This window comes from Chroicocephalus ridibundus, chromosome 2 (genome assembly GCF_963924245.1).
Source record: "Chroicocephalus ridibundus chromosome 2, bChrRid1.1, whole genome shotgun sequence".
Classification (NCBI taxonomy): Eukaryota; Metazoa; Chordata; class Aves; order Charadriiformes; family Laridae; genus Chroicocephalus; species Chroicocephalus ridibundus.
This window is the reverse complement of record NC_086285.1, coordinates 127983554-128006088: the sequence shown is the minus strand read 5'-3', so window position 1 is coordinate 128006088 and position 22535 is coordinate 127983554. Positions and strand designations below refer to the sequence as shown.

The window sequence follows — 22535 nt, the reverse complement described above, 5'->3', positions numbered from 1 at the left end:
CCTCCCCTCCTCCCCTCAAGATTATCTGTATTTTATGTTACAAAGATGAATCCATTTTGTTCTTTACACAAAATTCTTTAAGACAAGGAGTACCATTTCTTTGAAGAGACTCAAAATATTAAGCTAACAAGATATGAAGCTATCATCATTCACGACTCTATATAAACGCTTTCCTTAACGCTGAAATTTAAGATGTTGACTGTGACTAAAATAGGTGAGTGCAGTAACTTGGCATAGTCATAAGCAATCATTCAAGAAAAATGTGATCTAATACTTGTAATTTAAAATTATCTTGCTATCTGACTTACAAAATAAAGAAAACAAAGATATCATTCAGGTGAGTCAACATTTTCATTACAGGCTGCCTATCACAGTGAAAACTCAAGTGAATGAGCATTGCAAAAGAACATGTTCTTGTAGAAAGAAGTTATCAAGATGTAACTGAAAGAGTCACAAAAAGTGTGGTGTATATAGATTCTTTCATTTCTCCAAACCTGTTCTTATTAGTAGAACACAGAAAGAGAAGACAGACAACAAATAGAAAGATCTACAGAAGACAAAACCTTGCTAGAATGATCCACAGGTAACAGAAAACTTCATTTAGAATTGATGCAACCATATCCAGTTTGAATATCAGAATGATTACATTCTAATGCCAAGCAATTCTGCATAGTGATAATTTAAATCACACTAAAATGACTAAGTTTTGGCTGAGGTCACATATCTTAGTCTTGCTTTGCTCAAGCAGTCCACCTCAGAGTGCTTCTGATCAAATACTGTTTATATGTCACATGAGGAAATACTTATATGAAAGTTTACAGCACCTAAACTAACTATAAATTACAAACTTCAGCTGCAACAAGCAGCAGCAATAAGGGAGAAAAAGTTACTACTTTTTTTTTGTAAACAATGTTAAACACATCTATGTATAAACATGTCTCTTTCTGAAAAATACCTTATAGATCAGAAAACTATTTCTAAGATGTTGGCACATACAAATCAGGAAAGGCCGATTTAGGTTCCAGATTGTGCATTTATCTAGCATAAGTATTTATGCTTAGTAAGTCTATTAAGAACCCTATTATTAAGAAGCTCTTCTCATGCCTTGGTGCCAAAGTAGGAAGACTTAGAGACAATGGTGGAAAAAATAAAACCAGATATGAGGGAGTTCACAGCAAAATCATTTTCTATTCTTTATACTCTTCGGACTTCATTAAATCAGAGCCTAGTACTAGTTCTTTGGGAAAAAACTAAATAGGGATTCTTCTCATTCAACACACACTCTAAGAAACTCTTAGAAACAGGCCTGAGTGGAAACATTTAATTTTATCACATAGCAGGTAATTCTGGATGACCTACCACAATAACCACCATGACATCAGCTACCCCATGGAAAGATAAGGGCTGTCTTGAAAAGTTACTCTTGGTGGAATGATGCAACTTCTGGTAAGCTGAGAGGCAGCACTAGAACTGGCAACCACAATGGTAAAATTTCAGGAGGACTAAGTCCTCCACTGGAAGCCCACCTAAGGTTCACCACTTCACACGTGAAATGAGCTTCTGCCCTCCACAAAGAGCTCTTTCCAGTGCAGAAAACATGCAGCTTCTGCCTAACGAACAGCTCAATTGTAGAATGGTTTAGGCTGGAAGGGACCTTAAAGATCATCCAGTTCCAACCCCTTCCCATGGGCAGGGACACCTTCCACTAGACCAGGTTGCTCAAAGCCCCATCCAGCCTGGCCTTAAAAACTTCCAGGGCTGGAGCATCCACAACTTCTCTGGGCAAACTGTTCCAGTGCCTCACCACTCTCAGAGTGAAAAAATTCTTCCTGATATCTAATCAAAATCCATCCTCTTCTAGTTTGAAGCCATTACCCCTCATCCTATCACTTGTAAAAAGCCCGTCTCCAGCTTTCCTGTAGGTCCCCTTCAGATACTAGAAAGCTGCTATAAGGTCTCCCCAGAGCCTTCTCTTCTCCACGCTGAACAACCCCAACCCCAGCCTGTCTTCACATCGCTACTGGTGAGCGCTAACCAGGGTTAAGTGAAAAATCTACAGTAGGCATTTAATGCTTGAGATTAGCAGTCAATTGATTAATGTGACCTACTGGCCCCATTTCGCACACCAAGTCCCTTATGCAACTATATCTGGTAGATGCAACAGGAGGGTTATGCCACCTAATCACCTAATGCCTTAATTCTGTAAACTTTCCCCACTCAGGGCCCAAAAAACCTTTTTGTTTAACAAAAATTAGATTTACCACAGGAGTTAAATTCCTTTATGAGAAGATCCAATGTGATCAGAGCAGAAAACAAAACAATCTCTGTCCTATATTACATGCTTTTGGAATATCTTTCTTCATAAATTTATGTCAGTCTTTCTTTTAAAAATTTTACAAAGTCCAGAATTTCTTTGTTTGTGAGGTTTATGGCTCTTTCAGGGAAGTATATAAAATCACATACTTAGTATTTTGACACTGTATTTCTGTAATTAACGTAGCTGAAGATTTCATCATCTCTGAAAATGTATCCACTACAGAAACTGCAGGAACACCTAATTTGATTAATTATTAGAGGGTGGGGGTGGAAGATCTCCACATTTCCTAGGAGAATAAACTTTACAGTTGTCACAGCTGAAAGAAAAGCTTCCAAAAGAACAAAGCTTGTAACTCATCCTGAGTCATTTCTGCATATCAACAATGACTAGTAGCCAGGATCTTGTCAAACTGTTGGTTGTTGTTTTGTTGTTTTTTTTGTGTTATGTTTTTTTTTTTTAAAAAGAGTTTAACTATTGAAAAAAAAAAAAAACTATCAGGAGAAAAAGTAGAGGCAATCCAGACACCTCTGCCCCTTAAGTCATCTCCTCTAGAGAAACCAACTGCAGAAATTCAGGTCAACATGTGGCAAAAGTCACAAAACTTTATATATCTGCGTGGCTTCCAGCAGTGAGTGCCCAGAGCCAGAGAGGACACAAGGGACAGTTCCAGACAGGGACCACAAACGTCACAACAAGTACTTCACTGGATGCTTTACCCCAGAGTGAATGCAGCTCTCTTCTCCAGCTGGCAGCCATACAAAACATTGACTTTGATCCCTGGACACTCACATATGTGCTCAGAGATTGTCCCTCCTGTCACCGTTTTCTTCACCACCTCAGTTTGTAGAAAACTAGTGAAGGGTGGGACCTGACTGCTTTTTTATACCAATGAATGCTCATCTCCTTCATCTCACTAGGTCAGAACTTCAACGTGACATGATGGAAAAGGTTAAGATCGCAAGGTGATCCTCCTAGCATTGTGGGGCACCTTAAGGTTTGAAAGCCACATACAATGCAGGCAAAACAGCGCTGGAAAAGACAATTTATTTCTCTTTCTGCAGTTGATGATCTTCATGTGACTATTCCTCCGAGAAAATACAAAGCACTGAATACAGGAACTCCAGCAAGGACCTAACTAAAGCCTAGTAATATCTGGAGAAGCAAGAAATGGTGAACTGATGTTTACAAAAGTTTGTGTAACTGAACAGGAGTCTGAGACTTAAAATGGGGAAAGCTTCCCGGGACATGACTTCATGGCAAAGAGACTTTCTTGTAGTTTTAGGAGTGCAATTGTTTATAGCTATACATAGAGATACGATTGTTTTCATACTATTCACTGACCTCTCTCAGTATCACAGAAAGTGTTGTGGTCCTCTTTTTCCCCATCATCAACTTCAGATATAGTTGACCAATATCACAATAATATGGCTGGGTCTGAAATCTTCTGAGAAGTACAAAATGAGCAAACACCAAACAAAAACCAGAAGATTGCTTTAGCGGTGAAAGAAGGATTCATCTTACAATATCTTGCCCCTTTTCCTCTCTGCTTCTTGCAACTTTCCATTTCTTCATGCACTGGCCTACCCATTGTCAGGAAGGACCATCGATCTGGGCTCATTCTTCACCTGTCAGAAACACCCTGCCAGACTCCATTGTCTCACCACTTCTCTCTCAAGCCCTCCACAGACCTCTGTCCCTCTCCTTTTCTGGTCTTTCTACAACACTAACCACACTGCAGCGCTGCAGCTCAGAGCACCTCATCTCCCTCAACTGCTTTACTTTGACATGCTGTCAGTGCCTGGCCCTCTCTCTCTGGTGTTGCCTCTCCACCGGAGTCTCTGCAATGCTCTCTCTCGTGAGCAATCTTTGGTGTCCCTCCTTCCTTCCCATGACACCACTCACACTTACAGGAATCCACTCCCTCCTCTCCAGCCCCATGGCTGTTCCTTCTTCCCCACGTCCTGAAGCAGTGACTGTCCCACTTGCCCCAGTCCTCTCACCAACTCAAATTCCTTCACTGAGCAGCTTCCAAACACTTCAGTCTTGCCACTAGTCACTATCTACCACCACTTTGCCTCTTCCAGGGCAATATTTTTCCTCTCCTGGCTGCCTCCTGTCAACATCTCCTTCCACACGATGCACAACTGCTTTGTTTCTGCCTGAGGGCCACTGAATAGGGATGTTGGATAGGTTTGTGTTAGCTGTATTAATGTGTGCCTAAGGAACAGTAAGCCCTTTATTCACACCTCAGGTATAAGGTTTTAGAACAATTTTGATGGCAAGAATAGTGAGGGTCACATCAAAAACTGGAAAGTAGTATGCACTGCAGCATACTTTTGCCAAAAGTCTATTGGGCTAGACTAGTCCAGCACCTTTGCTTAGCACTAATTTTTCTAGATAATGGTAGTGCATATATTTAATCTCTAGACTCTGCTAAGAGTAAGAATCAGAATGGCAGAAATGGAAGGAATAACAACAGCATAAAATGCAAGTTTAGTGATCAAAAACTGCTAAAAATGCCAATAATCAGCTGGAAACAAGAAAAGAATAAAGACCATGTGCATGTCAGTCTCGACTATGAGCTGCTCTTATGAAGCCATCTGTCATGGGAGTCCTGGGCCAAGGCTATCCCAGGAAGAGAAAAATATATTATGAACGATGACCTTTCAGTAAGCTGGAGATGCACAACCTTTCCCTCTGAGAAACAGAGTTAGAAGAACAGCAGGACATTTAAACCAGCTGAAGAAAGAAAACCACTAGAAATTTTAAGCCACATTTTCAACTACTCCAATACCTTCAGCAGAGATACTTCAGCAGACAATCAAGATCAGAGCTTGCACCTTTCAGAGGTGCACCCTCAGTGAAAATCACATTGTTAAGAAAATGCAGTTTATTCACCAACGTTTCTCCTTTGAATTAGCAGGGACACAACTGTTCAAAATACAGAGTGGTGGAAACAACTGTTCATTTTGAGGAACAAGATTTCCCCAGCTCATAGAAAACAGACACCAAGCCTATCACATGTAACACGTAACATAGTGTGTGTTACCTACAGCATAATCAGGAGGAGCATACACCAATGAATTCATGCATCAGTACTCTTTTGCATAGAAGTACAGTCATTTTTACATCATGTAGCAGAGCTGCAGCACAGTGCAAGAAAAGTTGGTGCCAGTAGAGGGAGGCAGTTGCTCTCCAGGACATGCATCTCCACATTCCCCAATGCACAGTAGGAAGCCAACGAGTTTGTTTTTGTGGAAGTGAACTCACCCCTCAGCCATTGTGTAAATGTGGCTTTAAATCAAGCTGTAATTAGATTTTGCTGTATTTAACAAAACCTCTCTTGTTGCTCCTCTTTTCCAGCTCTAGACAGGAAATAAATGTATTCGTGAAAGAAAAAAAAGGAAAAAAGTTTATGCCTCTTCCCGGAGCATGTCCTGGCACACATGCAAAAGTAAGTACAAAACACAAAACAATAAGTTTACAGGACACTCGATCTTCACATACACAGGAACACAAAGATCTCTCAGCTGGCCCACTGTTAAATGTCACCTCACTTTTATCAATGTTCTGCTTCACATTAACCTTGTTAAAAGATACTAACAGTCCAACACTTGGAGTCTAGCTTTTCTTCATAAATTTAATTTACTTGGCAGAAAACACAAGTGGAAATCTTCCGCTAAAGACTCAGGCAAACTAAGACTGCCACGTATTCATTTTAGGATGGATCTTTTTTTCCCCTCCTCTTATTTTAACTATTATGGTCATAGCATTCCCATTTTTAACCAGATATCTCTATCCCCCTCCTTGCAGTCTTTATACAGACTCAAACCCTAAAATAAAACTGTGTGTTTTCTTCAAATCCAATTTACTGTAACACATGTTCCCCAGGGCGGTTTTATTTTGTTGAAGTTCTATATGGACTAAATTGCGTATTTCCACCGCACTTTACATTGTCATATGAGGAACCGCATAGCAAATGAAGTTGAGTCAACTCAGAATATTAAACAGTTTCGATTGACTCCAAAGCTCACAAAGAATTTTGTGGTGGTGGCCACAACACTGGATACAATGGTAAACTGGTGCAAGGAAATGAAGAGGACATGCCCAAGGCCACACAGCAAGTTAGCTGCTGATCTAAGAACAAAAAGTTTCTGCTTGTAATCTAGGCCTTCTTCCCAGTGAGTCAAAACCTGCTGATAACTATCTGGTCTTAAAAAAGTTTCAGATTCTTTAGAAGAAAGAAAAAGAGACCAAGCGCTAATTACTAACTTAAATGCATGCAACCATTGCTTAGGATTCATTAAGTTATTTGCATAAGTTACTCATTTTAGGAGTCTGAAAAGTGTGTCTTTTCAAAACAAATTAATTTCAAGAACATACGCTCTAACACCCTAAGTCTCCACAAATCTTCTATTATGCTGCAAATTTTAAGAAACCTAAGGCTGGTTGAGTCGACTCAACAGATAACCTCGTTCTGAAGTCAGTTTGCAGTTTAATCTCTGAACAGAAAAGATCAAGGTAAACCCAAATATTGGGAGTAGATTGTCATCCTACACCTGTAGGAGAATTCTTACATTTGTTTTTTTGAAACAGCCAATACTAGCTCTTCCTGAGGGCAAGATAACGAAGTTTGGTTCAATACCGATCCATAAGGACAATTCAAAAATTCTTATTATGTGCACAGAGTTTCTGCTTCTGAAACTGTAAATTACCTGAGTAAAAGCTCACAAGTATTCAGCATCTGTATCTCTACTGATACAAAAAAAAGTTTAAAGTTAAACATCCTGCATAAAAAAAAACCCAAAAAACTAAGTTTGCCACAACCAAAGAGACTATAGGTAGAGTTCCTTTCGCTCACCTTCTTTGACCCATAGAAATCAAGAGCTTTTTTTTTCTGGAAGTCTGGAAATTGTCACAGTATAGTGCCATGATCCACAACTGTGTGAAATATTATTAATATTAATGTTTAACCTTAATATTAATGTTTAACCAAGCCAACAACTCAGGAAAAAAAAACTGGGGGAGAAATGCCCTAATGCATGTAGCCAATGGTATGGTACCATAAATAGAAAAGGGAAGTTGCTCCACTAACTTATAAAGTGGAAGCATACAATAGGATTAGCCTTATCATACTTAAATTTCTTACCAGCAAGACCGCATCCTCCTGACAGCATTCTGCTTCCAGCAGGATTCAAACTCCAAGTAAGAGTCATTCTTAAAATAAAGTAGCAATAGTTTGACAGAGCTGGAACCATGAGCACAACACAAACAGCCAAAACAGTTTATTCGGGTTTGAGTCAAAAGAAAAAAAATACATTTCAGGCTAGATAAAAATAAGACACAACGTACTCAAAGAAGCTTCAAGACTACCATTTTTAGGTCTGTACTTTTCCCTGCTTTTCAATTCATATGTAGGAAGGTCAGCTCAAAGTGGCTTCCATTGTGGCATTTCAATTCAGATTACTCTCTACATAATAATTAGTGTCTTTCTTCTCATCACTTACATACTGTTTTGCTAGTCTGAGAATGTTGTTTGTATTTATTTCTGAGCAGCTTTTTTTAATCCCTTCAAAGTACCAGCATCCTAAGCATAGCTATCTCATGCTCCATGAACTTTAGTGCAAATGCTATAAGTGTTTCCTTTCTTCTCAATAACTTCATTACAGTGTTTATACAGGAATACAGTGCTTGTACTGTAACTGTGCAAAGCAAATATGCTGTAGTAAATGTAAGTTTTATTCAAAGTGTAGCTTTAAAAGTGTTTATGGCATATTCCAGCCTGGAATGCTAGTGTAGGGAAAAAATCAAAATGAGAACTAGATGACAGACCTTTCACACTAACAAGAATTTTGCAACAGTCAAACTGAAAAACAATGGGCTAACATATTGTCAAAATAAATCAGTCTGTCTGTTGAAGTTAGCTGCATTTCCGTTCCAGATAGTCTGAATAGAAATGGTTGAATATTGGAAAAATCTTACAAAAAAAACAGGGGTGAGGTGGCGGTGGGTGGAGTATGCCTCTCTCTTCTTCTAAAGATTTGTGTGTTGTTCCTTGTAACACCCTCCCTTGAAAGCATATTGCGGGGCAGTACCTCTGGTAATTCAATATTCTGCAACACAAGACAAAATTTGCGATATAGCAGCCAGGGAGCAGTGTACAAACTGTACAGACAGTACAAACATTAGAAGATGCAGGTTTGTCACTGTGACTATGTGATGCCAATGCTGAGGCATTTCGTCCGTCTTCAGGAAGCATTTCAGAAAATAAATTTAAACTGTTCAAAATTTCTTGGCTGTATCTAACGTACGAAATCTCTATTATGTCTACATTAGCAGCTACTGGATAGAAGCCGTCCTTATGTTTATAGGTAACATATAATCACACTGTCATTGTATGCTCTCCTACACTACTATTAAAAAAAAGATTTTTTTTTAGCAGAATATACATTCAATACATCTTAAAAATTCAGTATTTATATATGAATAAAACTAATCGGTAGTTTGAAAAATTCCAAAATTGTTTTAAAGAATGTTTGAAATTGTGCTGAAATTCAGACCTGTAAATCTGATGTTTTCCTCCAGGTAAGCAAAATTGTTAATAATTGTAATTTGGACACATACTTCTCTATCGATTATCATATAGTAGCCTTTTCAAAGAAAATAACGCGGCTATCAGCAACACTGGTCTTCATCTTAATTGTATTCATTATCACCTTCTCCATTCTCTCAAGAAAAAAAAAACAATCCAAAAAACCTCCAACCCCAGACTCTCATAAAACCCAAATCCCCATTGTCCTCTTTGCTAACTCCCTGCATCCTGAGCTGCACCTGCAAAAAGGGCGTCAATTCCTCTGTAACATCTTCTCAAGCTATTTATTCACCAGGAAAATGGTCAGAGGATAACAAAACTGGGATGAAACTTAAGAAGTGGAAGTATAAATTCTCTTTTTAAAAAAAGATGAAATGTAATTCTGGCAAGCTAGTGGGCAAGTACCAAAGTCATGATTTTCCTTCTGGTAGAATTTAGCACACAGGCCACCAGCGAGGGACTTCCCAAGTAAATACTGCACTTGGGGAGAAAAGCAGCATCAGGGACCCCATCCTAAGGGCTATTTTAGAAAAGAATTTCTGCCAGAAGTAAAGCACTTAAGCAAGACTGAAATCACATTAAGGAAGAAAATAAGGAGAGAAACACCAACAGTCTCTTATAGAAGCAAGTTTAAATAAAGTCAAAGCTATTAGTGGGGGCAGACGGGAATAGAAAAGGAAACAAAGGCATAAAAGTTACTGTACTACAAAAATCTGCACTGCTGGTTTCACTTCTTCAGAAAAAATATAGTTCTGTTTTAAGAACCTTTTTTTTCCTTTGACTGAGACAAAAAAAACACTTGCATTTTACCTCCTCTAGCAGGAAAAACTGGGAGAACATTTATTGTTTAGAGCTTCTTCTGTACAAAGTGGAAAATTGTTATGCTCGCCCTTAACACTCCCATTGAACAAGGCCTTTTTTTGGGTTTGCCTTTTTTGTTTGTTTGTTTTTGAAAAAAAGAAAAAAAAGACTCCAGTCAAAGGCACACATGGCATGTACACAGAGCTGCTTTTGCTTATATCACTACCACTAGAGCTAAGTGCTTTAATTCAGGAAATGCAGAAAATAACTAAATAATTTGAGGGAAAAAAAAAATATCATAAGCAGACTGAATTTGCTATTTTGAAATTCCAATCTAGTATTAATGGCAATAAAGCAGAGAAAAGACATGAATAAAATCCAGCACCACAGTATCTCAGAGATACAGCGATGCCTGAACAAATCAAAATCATCAGTTTTGGTTTGCGGTACAGAAGTTTACATTTGAAGGCAGCTGGATCGCAGTCAACTCTCCAGCTCCCACAGCAGCACCTTCAAGCTGTATTGATTTCTACGGAAGAAGGGCACCGTAAATCTGCCCGAGCAGCATTGCGTCATTCTTTTGGTTGGCTTGAAGAAGTAAATTAAATGTTTTCCATTAGGATGGTAAAGAAGCTATACAATTTTGTTTTTATTTCAAATACAGTCTCAAGTTACGGAACACTTTAGCTAACTCTGCGGCAAGGACTACATGTTTCATGTCTGTAAAGCCAGCAATTCAAGCTTATGCAAAACCAGATGTGTACGCTGCACAGTTCCCAGGGCTGTGGAGGGTTGTCGGGGTTGGGTTTTTTTTGTTGTTGTTGTTGTTTTTTTAATGTGTTGCTGTAGATTAAAAAAAAAAAAAAAGACCCTGCTTTGCAGTTAAATCATAGAATACACTGAAGCAAAACCAACACGCTCTTGAGGGGAAGAGAGGAGAGGGGGAGAGCAAAGAGGGTGGGAGCAGAGGAAAACTTTAAGGGGGTAAAAGCCACACACACAGAGCAGCGTAAAAGCAATGCTGTAGGACAATAAAGAGCAGCACAGTTCTGAGAAGCAATAAGCATAACGTTACTTGAGGTAACAAGAACTCCTTGATCAATTATTCATATAATTTACAACAACGGTCACAGCTGCATCAATGAAAAAAAAATCTAGGGCAAATATAAAATCTTCACAGCTATGAAGTGCCCTTGATTTTCACCAGAACATTTGGCTGTCTGACATCATGTGTTTCTGGTTAGCAACACACCCCTCCAACAAAGGGAAACAAGAGACAGAAAGGCACAGAACAAACTGTCTTGCTGGAAGGAGTGACAGCGTTCAAGGCTGCGTTTCAATCCGGGACACCGTGTATCACCAAAAGCTGACAGTACATTACACTTCCAAACGTGAATGCTCACCACCACCCCACTTAGGTACATGCATACACCCCAGCAGATTATGCAAATACCTTCTATGACATGTTTACTCACTCGATGTGTAAAATTGCACTTTTTAATAACACTCGGAAGACATACTCTATTTTTTTAGTGCATAGTTAGCTCAACATTTATTGTTTCATGTACTCCTAAGGTAAATTTAACAAAGGGAAACAGTAAGGAGAAATATTTCTGGATTGGGTTTTTTCCTCCAGTTTGAAATCACTGTATAATCATCATCAGGTTTTCTGCTCTGCCAAGGTGGCAATGCAGTATCCTCAGTTGTTCAAGACTACCTTGCTAGTGGACTGGAGAAACACAGTTGAAACCAAATTCAAAGAAGTGAGAAGTAGAGAAAAAGGGATGAATGGCCCTAACCGTGCTTAGTGGTCCTACTTCCAGGCACGCACAAACAAACCATAAGGGAAGATTACGGGGTGAAACATTGACCATGCTAATGGGAAGAGTCATGTCAATTTCAATTTTACTCTACTGATGTTAGGACAATGAACTTTGGCCTAGTTCGGAGCCCTAACTGCAGTCTAAATTAGGAAGATCAGTAAAGGATTAACAAGAAAAATTCTCTAACAGAATCAAGGAATATTTATCTAAGGGACCTTCCAACAATGCAGTTAACACCTTGCAGCAGCTATTTTAAAAAATGCGGAAGTTGGCAGACCTTTAGAAAGGCCTACATTTAATCTTGAAGAAATCTTTGGAAAACGTTTCCACTACCACTCGCTTTTTTCAGCCAACTCTCTACACAAATTTCAATTAATCTTGTCAGTAAGAATGAAAGATTCTGCATATATCATCACTACATTTAAAATCCTGGCTATCTAACAAAACCATAGTATAATCAAATCTCCCAAAGTGCCTCGATCTGTAGTTCTGATAGGTTCAACAAAGTTCTTTGGGTCACATTTCTTTTTCATCCATCAGCATTTGTCCTTTACAAGCAAGAATGAGTTCTGGATGACCATACTAAGAAGTAATTATAGGCTGGGAAACAGAAATTCATCATATGCAAACCTCATTCTCCTCCTGTCGCTGAAGACATCCAAGAGCGTTTCCATATTTTTGTGGCCACTTGAAGCGAGCTCTGAATGTGGCAATTAAAGTGGGATACGCTTCTAAAAACAGAGCATGCCGTAGAGCTCTGAAACAGCCTGTTCCCTTGTCAACAAAGGACTGCAGCTATATCTTTCTGCTAATATTATAAGGAATTACTTCTGGCTCTAGCCTACAATGCACTATGTTGTTTTTCCCCCCCTCTCCCCCAGCAGCTGCTATGACAACATTTGTACCTGGTAGCAAGCAGCAATACACACAAAAGAAGGAGAAAGCTCAGAGATGCATTTGTGCGTTTATTTACTAAGACAAGAAATCCTTATTTTGGAAATTGTATCAGCCACTTCAATTCGTTTGAAAATTAATCTGTTTACCTTGATTTAAGATTTCTGAGCTCCTGCTAAAGCTGCCTGGTGTGTTTGGAGGTCTTCACCTTCAGCAGAGGTCTCCAGACAAAGGCAGGTCTCTTCACCCTGGAACTCCCAGTGGCTCCTTCCAGCAGTGCCTGAAGACATAGCAACAGGGAAGGCATTTAGCTTCATCATTATGTGTCAAAGCCACAGTTTTAGGACTGGCCAGAAGCGTCCCTTGACATTGAATCTTTTCACTTAAACAACCTCCATTTCAGAAATCAGAAATGTATGTCGTCTTTTGGACACTGAAAGGCTGCAAAGAGGTGGTTAGCCATACCGAACACAAGCACTCAGTCAGCTGTAGAAGTTCTCAAGCGCTTATATTGCTAGTCCTAACAGCATAATCTCCAAGCTCTGATACCTGACCTACAGGTATCAGTTCTGAGTTTTCCTCATGTCATTATTTTCCCCATACTGAAACTGCTCAGAGACACGCTTTAGGAATGCTTCAGAAGAAAGAGCACATGCAGTGAGACATCATCTTCTCAGGTGAGTCACAGAGTGCTGGGCCACTGCAGGCAAGAAACCCATCCTGCTAACCTCCTTCCCTCCCTGTGATGACCTCCACCCACCTGACAACGCATCCCTTGTGAAATACGCACTCCAGAAGACTGTCTTTTGCTCAGAAAAATTCAAACTAAAAAATCCTTAAACTCCACCATCAGAAAGGCAGGAGAACAGCAAGACTGCCTTCCTGAAACAAATGCGATTCACCGCTGCTTCTTACATGTAAAACAGCCATACAGAATTTAGTAGGTTACAAGATGTGACCTAAAGCCCTGTTTAGGTTTATGTTCTTTTTCTCAACGCACCACCTGAGGTAAGATCAGCTCTAATCATAATACCATAAAAAAAAAAAAAAAAGTACTCTGGTACCTGAGATTTCTGGGGTTTGGTTTTATTTGGTATGTGCTCAAGCACCCTTAACTTGCACAAGCAGATGGCACAGCAGCTTCTTTTAAGCAAACATTTCTGAGCAGTTTCAAATTATTTTAATTTTCTAATCAGTTATTCATTCTAGAATCAGGACTGCAATCAGGTTACAGACCATGTGATGAAACATGGGGTTCCTTTAACAAAAATCTCAAAAATATTTGCAGAACCCATTTAAGCACCATTTCAATAAGACAATTGTCTCACACAGTTAACACACCAAACGAGCAGCAATATTTTTTCAGATATCAATTACTTTGGGTTTCCCCAGTCCCAATCTTTAGGGAACCTGCCTGAGTTTGGGTCTTGACAGTAGTACAACAGAAGTGAGCAACAATGGAGGGATTTCTGAGACAAATGGACACCTTCATGTTATTTTTTCTAATTTAGGAGCGTTTACAAAAGGAAGATGAAGGCATAAGCATATTCAGAGTGACGTAGCATTACAGCTACTCAATTATTATGGGACTGCTGTAGTATTGTTATTCTGGTATTTGGTAAAAGAAGGAAAAAAAAAAACAAACAGCATTTTAAAAACTGGGGGGGGAAGAGATGTTTTCCAACTTTGCCTTGTTTAGTACAACAATGCCCAACAACAGATTACCAACCAAAACCACATTATTACAAATTATTCTGATATTCCAAATGACTGTAATTTAAGCAGTAATTCTGAACTGACAGTCACTGCAGTCTCATTACTAAAGCAACTTTGCAAGCAAAAGGATGGCAGCAACTCACAGTTTACTATCCCTGTAAGTTCATATTCAACAAGTCAAAGGGAAAAAAGGGAACATGGTCACTAATTGCAGCTAGTAAATCTGTTCCAGACATGTTTCTTGGCCAACAGCTTGAGCAAGTTCAAGTATAAGCACTTTTATCTCCAAATTCAGTGACAATCTTTACAGCTATCAACTGGTCAGGACAGAAGACAACTCCAGAATCCCTAGAAGGCTGCTAAATGTACTGCTTAGAAAGAAAAACTTGCGACAAAATACTGCAGAAAAAAAAAAGTTTTTATCTTTTTGTGCAGGAAAATATTCAGCTTCACAAATTCCTCCCCTTCTGCCCTATTGAAATTGGAGTCCCTTGCTTTCTGCTTCTCCAGTAAGTTGCTGTTTTAGAGTCTGCAAAGAATACAGGTTGTAGCTCCTAAATTTACATCTGGTGCTGGTAGTGTTACGAGTCTCCTACAGGAAATACATATCACTGAGTTGAATATATTCATGTTTAAGGAAGAAAATATGGTATGAGTGTATGCATGTACATAATTAAATATACATATATTAAAGCAGCTGCACAGTTACCAGACAGCTTCTCTGAGGCACTCAGAAATGCACTTTAAAAAATATTTTTATGAAACAGTTTTGTATTTATAGACTACATCCTGAGTTTCAGCCTTTATCCAACAAGCTGGAGCCTTTTATGACACACGTCGTTTCCTGCTTCGCTGTCCAGTATCAACAAGTCTTTGGGCTTTCTTTCTAAAAAGAGTTTTCATCCTCACTTGCTATGTTCTTCCTCTCTTTCATTCTTTTGCTAAGTGTGAAATCAAAGTTTTAGTACTTACAAAAATACACATCTCAAGGAAGAGAAGCCAAACCTAATTCGGAAGGATCTGTGAATGAATGAATGGGCTTCTTATTCTAACAATCCCAAAGGCACCTATTTAAACCTTCAAACCTCACTCGAGTCTATCCTGAGGTTTCCATAATCCAAACTAAAGTCTTTAAAAACGTAGGATTTCTTGACAAAGAAATAAGCTGATATGGAAACTCAACAGCAGACGATTAAGCATTTGATAACTTGATGCTTTGATAAGGCGTTACCTTAATTGCTGTCACTAGGGAGAAACTGAACTCAGGAAACTGAAACTAAGCAGCTGGAAGAATCTAGCTACTCAAATAAATAAGATATACTTTCTGTGCCAAAAGAGATACGAATACTTTCTGCAGCCAAACAGAGCACAGATCCTGAGAGAGAATAAAGTTATTTAACAAAGCAGAAGAGGCATAGGAGATCTCAGCCATACACATGACTAGAAACAAGGAAATATTTACCTAAGGATATTATGACAAAAAAAAATAAAAATTAAAAATCAGGCTGTTTAAAGCAGACCCTAAATTTTCACAGGCAGGAGGTGCCGAGAGTCACTACTCTCACATCTCTATAGCTTTCAGGTAAAAAGCTTACATCAAACAAATTAGAAGGTGTAGCCAATTTAGAGAACATGATTTTCAGAAACATTAATTGGTGGAGTTTTGTTAGGAAGGTGCCATATCCACTAATTTCAGCAGTTTCTACTCCTGCAGACAGATACATTTTCATTAAAAGCAACAATAAAACTAAGCTGTAATCTGCTCACTTATTCAGCATTAAACCACTGAAAAGATGGAAGAATCAAATTAAGAAATACAGTAAAATCAGAAGCCAGGCTTCCCACAAGTAATGTTAACATGTTTATACTTCACATGGTGTTATAGTAACTATTTACTCTATATTACATTTGCTGGCAAATAAATGCATAAGTGTCTTCAATATTGGAGGTTTTACTTCTGAGCTGGAAATCTTAACTTTCACATTTTTTGATTTTATACATACCTGTTAAAAAAATTCACCCCAACTTAGACCAAGAATAATAAGTTTCATCACAAAGTAAGAGGTCTACGAGAAACTAAGGAGAGCCTTACTCATCACAAAGTTTGATGAAAATACCGTTAATTTTTCCAAGCAAGAGTTACATCAACTGGTAAGTAGCAGCATCTTTAAAAGTCTCACAGTTTCACTACCACTATTCTTGCAGCTGTGAGCATCACAGTAGGAGGCTCTAGATCAGCCCAGCTACCCAGCCACGATATACTGTCAGTGAAAGTTACAGTACATTTACAGAAGCAGAAAGTACGTTAATGTCCTAAACGTTAATTATACTGACAGAAAGCTTCAGTTAGAAGCAGATTACCAAGTCCAGGCACACTAAATTTTTGTTTGCTGGTTTATAAGTATGCATGTTTGAAAAACATATCTAAGAGAAAAGACAAAAAGCAGTTTCATTTTACCCTTGTTAGTTTTCTGCCCACGTTCTCAGATACTCTTTTCTAGTCTCCAAGACTGACTGTTTCATTTAAGGTTTGTATCAGTTATGGATTAAGCACTCTGTGTCCATGGAAATACACACATCAGGTACAGACAAGTTGTCATTTTATGATGCGCATGCACTGTTGTACCATTTATCAGGAAAATAAAGAGTCCTTAATACAACCATACGATTAATTACAAAAATCAGAGCTTCTGTCCTTCCAACCTTCCTCACTGGACTTCTTACAAGTTTATAAAGGTAAATGATAAAAAATGCATTTATCCTACGAACTTCTTAATGGAAGTCTATCGCTTTCCTGGAATGAATCACAGTCATGAAAATATTAAGAAGAACAACAAAAAAGGAACACAGAAAAACAAATGTGCTACCTGGTTCTGCAGGATGCGTTTTCTTTTTCCAGAATTAAAAAAAAATGAAAATAAGTATAGACATTATGCTAAAAATCATTAGGGTTCTTAAGCATCAGTAGGCAGCCCAGTAAAACAGGACTCCAAAGATGACTAAAAAGAGACGGTGTGTCTCTTGAGGAAGAAATTGTCTTGGAAGGCAATAGAAGGCAGAGAAATTACAGAACTTGAACAAAGCAGCAGTATGGACGGACCCGATGGTTTCCATCCTGCCACTCTTTTTGTGCGCCTGAGGAACAGCAGTCAGATGTCAAGCAAATTAATGACAACAAAAAAAGCAGTTGGATTTAGGTCTGGTAAAACAAACAGCTAAGATAGGTAGTTATTGAAGAGGATGGACACATCTATCATGGGGAACCACTCCTTCAAGAAACTCCACTGAAAAGCAGCAGATGACTGAAAGCAGGCCCCAGCTGCAAGCACAAACACACTTCAAGAGGTACCAACTAAAAACTGCAACTGGGAATTTATGAACCGAGTTTATATGCTAATATACAGTCTCCTACCACGTCCAGTCTCTGTGACCTCTTGCCAACAAACTTGAAAGAAGAAAGCCTGTATAACTTGCGAACGTTCCTGGGTTCAGTGGCGATGGCCAAGCTAAGAGTTGAAAGAAAGGCTGCGAAGCGGTAAGGAAAACAAGACAAATGACAAAAGGGAAGTACAATGATTGAAGTGACAAGAGAAGACAGGCTTAAGAAGGGGCCTGGTACCATGACTTATTTTAAGTAAATATGACTAGGAAATTCAATGAGAACATCAAGTTTCTGAAGTTTTCCCTGTGAAAGAAAATAGAAAAATACCACACTGTCTTATTACTATAAACATTACAGAGAACCATAAAATAAGGAACAGAAGCTGAAATTAAAGCAAAAGAGACCCTTGTAAGAGTTTATGGTGGTTCTCTAGCAGTTATAAAAAAGTTAATTAAGCTCCAAAAAAGGGCGTCATTAAAGCAATTAAGAATCATTCATTTGGGGACACCAATGCCAATGAGATTCATGGCTTGGAGGTCTTGAAAATGATTTAAGTCTTGGACACAGCCCTGGAGATTTCCATTTATAAAAAAAAGAAACAGCGTACTCTCTGAGTCTTTATTGATGACCCAGTGAGCATGTCAGCATACATGATCTTAGAGAATTATGTCCAAAATATAAACGACAGCCTGGGTATAACACCTGAAGTAAACCAAAATTCTGAACTCTCCTCTTTTTGAGTTTGCAGTTTAACTTTATTCATTTTTCATAGTCCCCATGAAAGCATAACCACTTTGTAGCTCATGAGATGCAAGCGAAGTAATTGGTTTGCCTTTAAGACAGACATTAGAAGCAATCATATGCTATCACCATCCTTGCCTGCTATTTGGGAGAAATCTTAGGACAAGACATTCGTGAAAATATACATGACAGTAACTACATACAGCTGAAGAGGGAATCACATACATTACCCTACCCTGTCTGCATTCTCACAACAAACTTTCAAAAAATTAGCAGCACTTAATGGGTAGAGCTGGAACTCTACTAAACATAAGAAAAGCATGGAACTAAAAGCAGGAACTACACATGAGACAGATTTTAGACCTGATAAGGGTGACACCTCTCTGACTTTTAATAGTGATGCCATTAGCATTTTAAGAAAGATACTCAGGAACGCATAGACACTTTCAAAAGTCTTTGCAACATCAAAGCTAGACAGGTCTTACTTAATGCCTTCAACAGATTTGGACTTGTGATTGTTTTTGTTGCAAATCCAGCCACAGTTGGAGAAGTAGGGTTTTTAAACAAATTACAACAAGAATTTTATGTAGCCTGTCATCTTCCCCTCATCCTGCCCTATCCACATAAGACAAGCTGTGCAAGAGACATAGGAGTCCTAAGCCTCCTATCCTGGTTCTGAACCACCACGTGAGATGTGTTAGTTCTCCCTTAGGTATGACCAAGGAACAATGACCCGCATTCAAAACGATAAAGTGACACCCAATCCCATTAAATGATCAGATCAAGGCAGCTCTCGGGTTTTCAGGACACAGTTAGATGCTGAGGTAAAACTTGCCCAAGCAATTTTGCCAGGGAATGATGCCAGGGAACTGCAAGCGTGGTTCTTCAAAGTACCTGAATGACTAGAGGCAGTACGGCGCTTTCATCAGATCTATCGGCAGATCGAGAAGTATGAAAGTGCCAGATGGTTACTGAACACCGAGCCATGCACTCGTTTTGGAGGAGTTTCAAGTCACCTTTGTTTGCTCACTGGCCAACACAACAAGAACTGAATTTACAATATAACCTTGAGAACTAGAATAAGTACAAATTATTAATAATGAGACATTTGCAAACACAGAGGACAAAAAAGAAAAAAAAACATCAAAAATAAAACAGTTGTGCACTCCATAAAAAATAAGGAACAACTGGAAGGAGGAATCAGCTGAGGGAAACAGTCATCGATTTATTGTTTCATTAGGCGTGACTGAAATGCAGATGGACGTTACAGACTGTAAAGGCAGATTTTCCTCTGGCCTGAAAGACTCTCCACCCCACACTTCTGCATGCAAGTTTCCAGGTAAAGAATTTTCATCAGCAAATTATGAAAACTCCAAAGTAGCAACAATTTAGTTTAATCTACATTCATTTGAGGACAGCCACTTGTTCACCCTGCATCCCACCCAGACTATGCAATTCTCTCTTCATAACTCAGTATAACCAGGAAGACTAACTTGGTTCCTGGTAATTCAACTGTAATTGTTTCTCTTCGGATGTTTCACAGCTGGAAGAGGAAAGGATACAGACAGGTGAACTCAGTTTTAGACTTTAAATCAGTTAACAGATGACGTGTTAGTAGTAAGAGACATGAAACAGATATATTGCCTGTGACAGGAAATACTAATTCTGCATCTGGTCTTCAAAAAAAAAACCCCCACAGTCCACTTTGCTGGAAATAAGAAGATAAGCAAAGCTTTGACTTGGGGTCAGGCCACAGGGTCAAACATACAAAGAGGACATAAATCAGAGATTGCTTCCAAAATTTACTTTCCAAAGCACAAGACAGTGACACCCAAGTGTTTATAAAACACACCAACACTGAAAAAAGCCAGGTACAAGGGCAATATATAGTAGCGTACAGACTCCAGCCAGGCAGAGACTTGCTGCCTGCTGCAGCGGTCAGTCCTACTCCCTGTCACCAGCCAAGCCTGGGGACCCAGCTCAACTCTTTTGGCTCCGACATCCACATTTTGCCTGCATCACACCTACGACAGGGCAGCTCCCTGGGACAGTGTGTAACTGGGAAGTTCCCCAGGACCCCGCACTACTGACCAAGCTGGGGACTCAGGGAGGCTGAGGTTAACACACCTCAGAGTACAGGCACCACAAACACTGCCTAGAAAATAATAATCATGCTTTAATGTAGTTATTAAATATACCTAATACTGGACTACAAAAAACTACAAGCAGTTTAACGCCTCCCTTTGTGACCTGTTTCAGTACTTCACTATCATCACTGACAGGAACAGTAAAATCATATCACACTTGCAGGAAGGAGGGTGCTGGGTATAGGATATGAATGATCCAACTGTAATGAGGCTGCAGAAAGAGTCCTTGCATCAGGCCCTGTGCTGCACAGAGATGGGATGTCTTACCAAAAGTCTTCCTCCCTGGACCACAAGAAGCAGAGCCCACCCTTAGGCCATGGGCTCAGTGCTTAGGACAACCCAGTAGATGGTTACAAAAGCAGGAATTGAGCACAACATGCCAGTTCTTCAAAATCTACCTTCATCACAGGCATTTAATAATAACAACATTCTCGTGCTGCACACCACAATTTTGAGAAGCAGAGAAGGAAACAGCTTCATACACTGATGCAACTCTAGCTCAGAAACGGGCCATTTGAGGTAATTCTGTACAGAAATAAAAAAAAAAATACATAGGATCCCATAATTGTTTACTTTTGTCCTGGTTCAAGATAGAACAGAACCAATTTTCTTTTCAGTAATTTTACTTTTCAGTTAAGTCTCTTCTAACTAACAGCACTCTGAAGTTAACGGCATATTTTTCAAACCACTGTCTGCTGAGTGATAAGGTCTCATGTTTATAGTTAATACCAAGGAACAGTATGCAGAGAGGCTCTCGCTTATACTTATTCCCGTAACAATCAACGTCAGCTAATTTTGTTACATACCAAGTTGGAAGGTCAGAAGCAGAAAAACGTAGAGGGTTCGCACCTGTAGGGAGGAGCAGACAGGACAGGTGACCCAAAACTGACCAACACGGTATTCCATCCCATCTGCATCATGCTCAGTATAAAAGCTAAGGGATCAAAGGATTCAGGCTCTGTCTTCAATGGCTGGCATCTGAGGAGGACTCTGTTCCTCTGCTTTTGATCCCAATCTGCACACTCCTGAATACAGATCCCATCCATCACTGAGTCCAGACTGGGACTTTCCCAGACCTGCCAGTGACATGATCGTCACCCTTGGGAGCTCAATATTGGTTTTGTATGTATTTGTATTTATTTATTTATTTTTGTATTAGTAGTATTATATTTTCTTTTTAGTTTTACTTTCATGTTTCATTAGAGTAGTTTAGTTTCTTTTCAACCCATAAGCCTTTCTCCCTTATTCTCTCTCCCTTCTCTTGTGGGAAGGGAGAGAGGTAAAAGAGAGCATCTGTCATTCACTTAGCGTCCAGCCCAGCCTAAACCATGACAACTTCTCTTTGTTTAAAGCTAGTTATCAAAATCTGGTTATTGTTTAAAAGATTTTAATAAAAATACAAATTATTACTACCCAAAATTTCAGTGCAGTGCTACAGCACTTCCACACCCCAGAGAAAGTGAATCCAGGCAACTGCTCTGCTCCACATAGCGGGAAGCTGGCAAACACAGACAAGGGGCAAGCAGCCAAACCAACTACTAATGCTAAGAGCAGTATAAATCAACAGTTTGAATCAGAAGGTTTTACACTTCCTTTCTGAGGACTTAGCCACTTACTGCTTCTTTTATAAACATTTATCAACCTTGTATCAGGTCGCTATGGGAAGGCATGAAAGCAGCAGCAGTTGCAGAATACTTCCATCAGTTTGACCTTGATTTGGGACACTTTTTTTGCCAAATGTCAAACCAGGAGTGGAGCTTAAGAGACTATATTCTCACACTGTTCTGACAGCTCAAACATAAACTTATGACACTTTCCTTATACCTTATAAATAAAAATATCAAGCAAGACGTGAAGCAGTCACATCACATCACTAGACGCAGGATGAAAAGCCACAGACAGATGATAGGGCTTTTCCATGGGTTGCCACATGCATAGTTTTCCTTTGATAACTCTTATCCTCATTTAACAGCACTGAGGTCAGGGAAGAAGGAAAGAGCATAAAATGTTTTTTAAAAAGCTTTCAAAATAGGAATGGAATTCATAAAGTAGACAGTTATTTCACAGCAACAGTCAGAAAGGAAGAGATAGGACACACGGGAGGTCGCAACTTGCCAGTTGC

The 22535-nt window shown here is 39.1% G+C and overlaps 1 protein-coding gene across 3 annotated transcripts in view; it reads right to left on the bottom strand.

Moving 5' to 3' along the window:
- Positions 1 to 22535, bottom strand: part of FAM110B (family with sequence similarity 110 member B) — a 115598-nt gene that overhangs the window by 70630 nt on the left and 22433 nt on the right. For 2 of the 3 annotated variants that reach the window (XM_063326901.1, XM_063326904.1), the window contains exon 2: positions 12577 to 12707. The gene's annotated coding sequence lies outside the window, so the exon portion shown is untranslated. Of the gene's footprint in view, positions 1 to 12576; positions 12708 to 21219; positions 21263 to 22535 lie in introns of all 3 variants that reach the window. The other variant, XM_063326903.1, reaches the window with a different exon arrangement.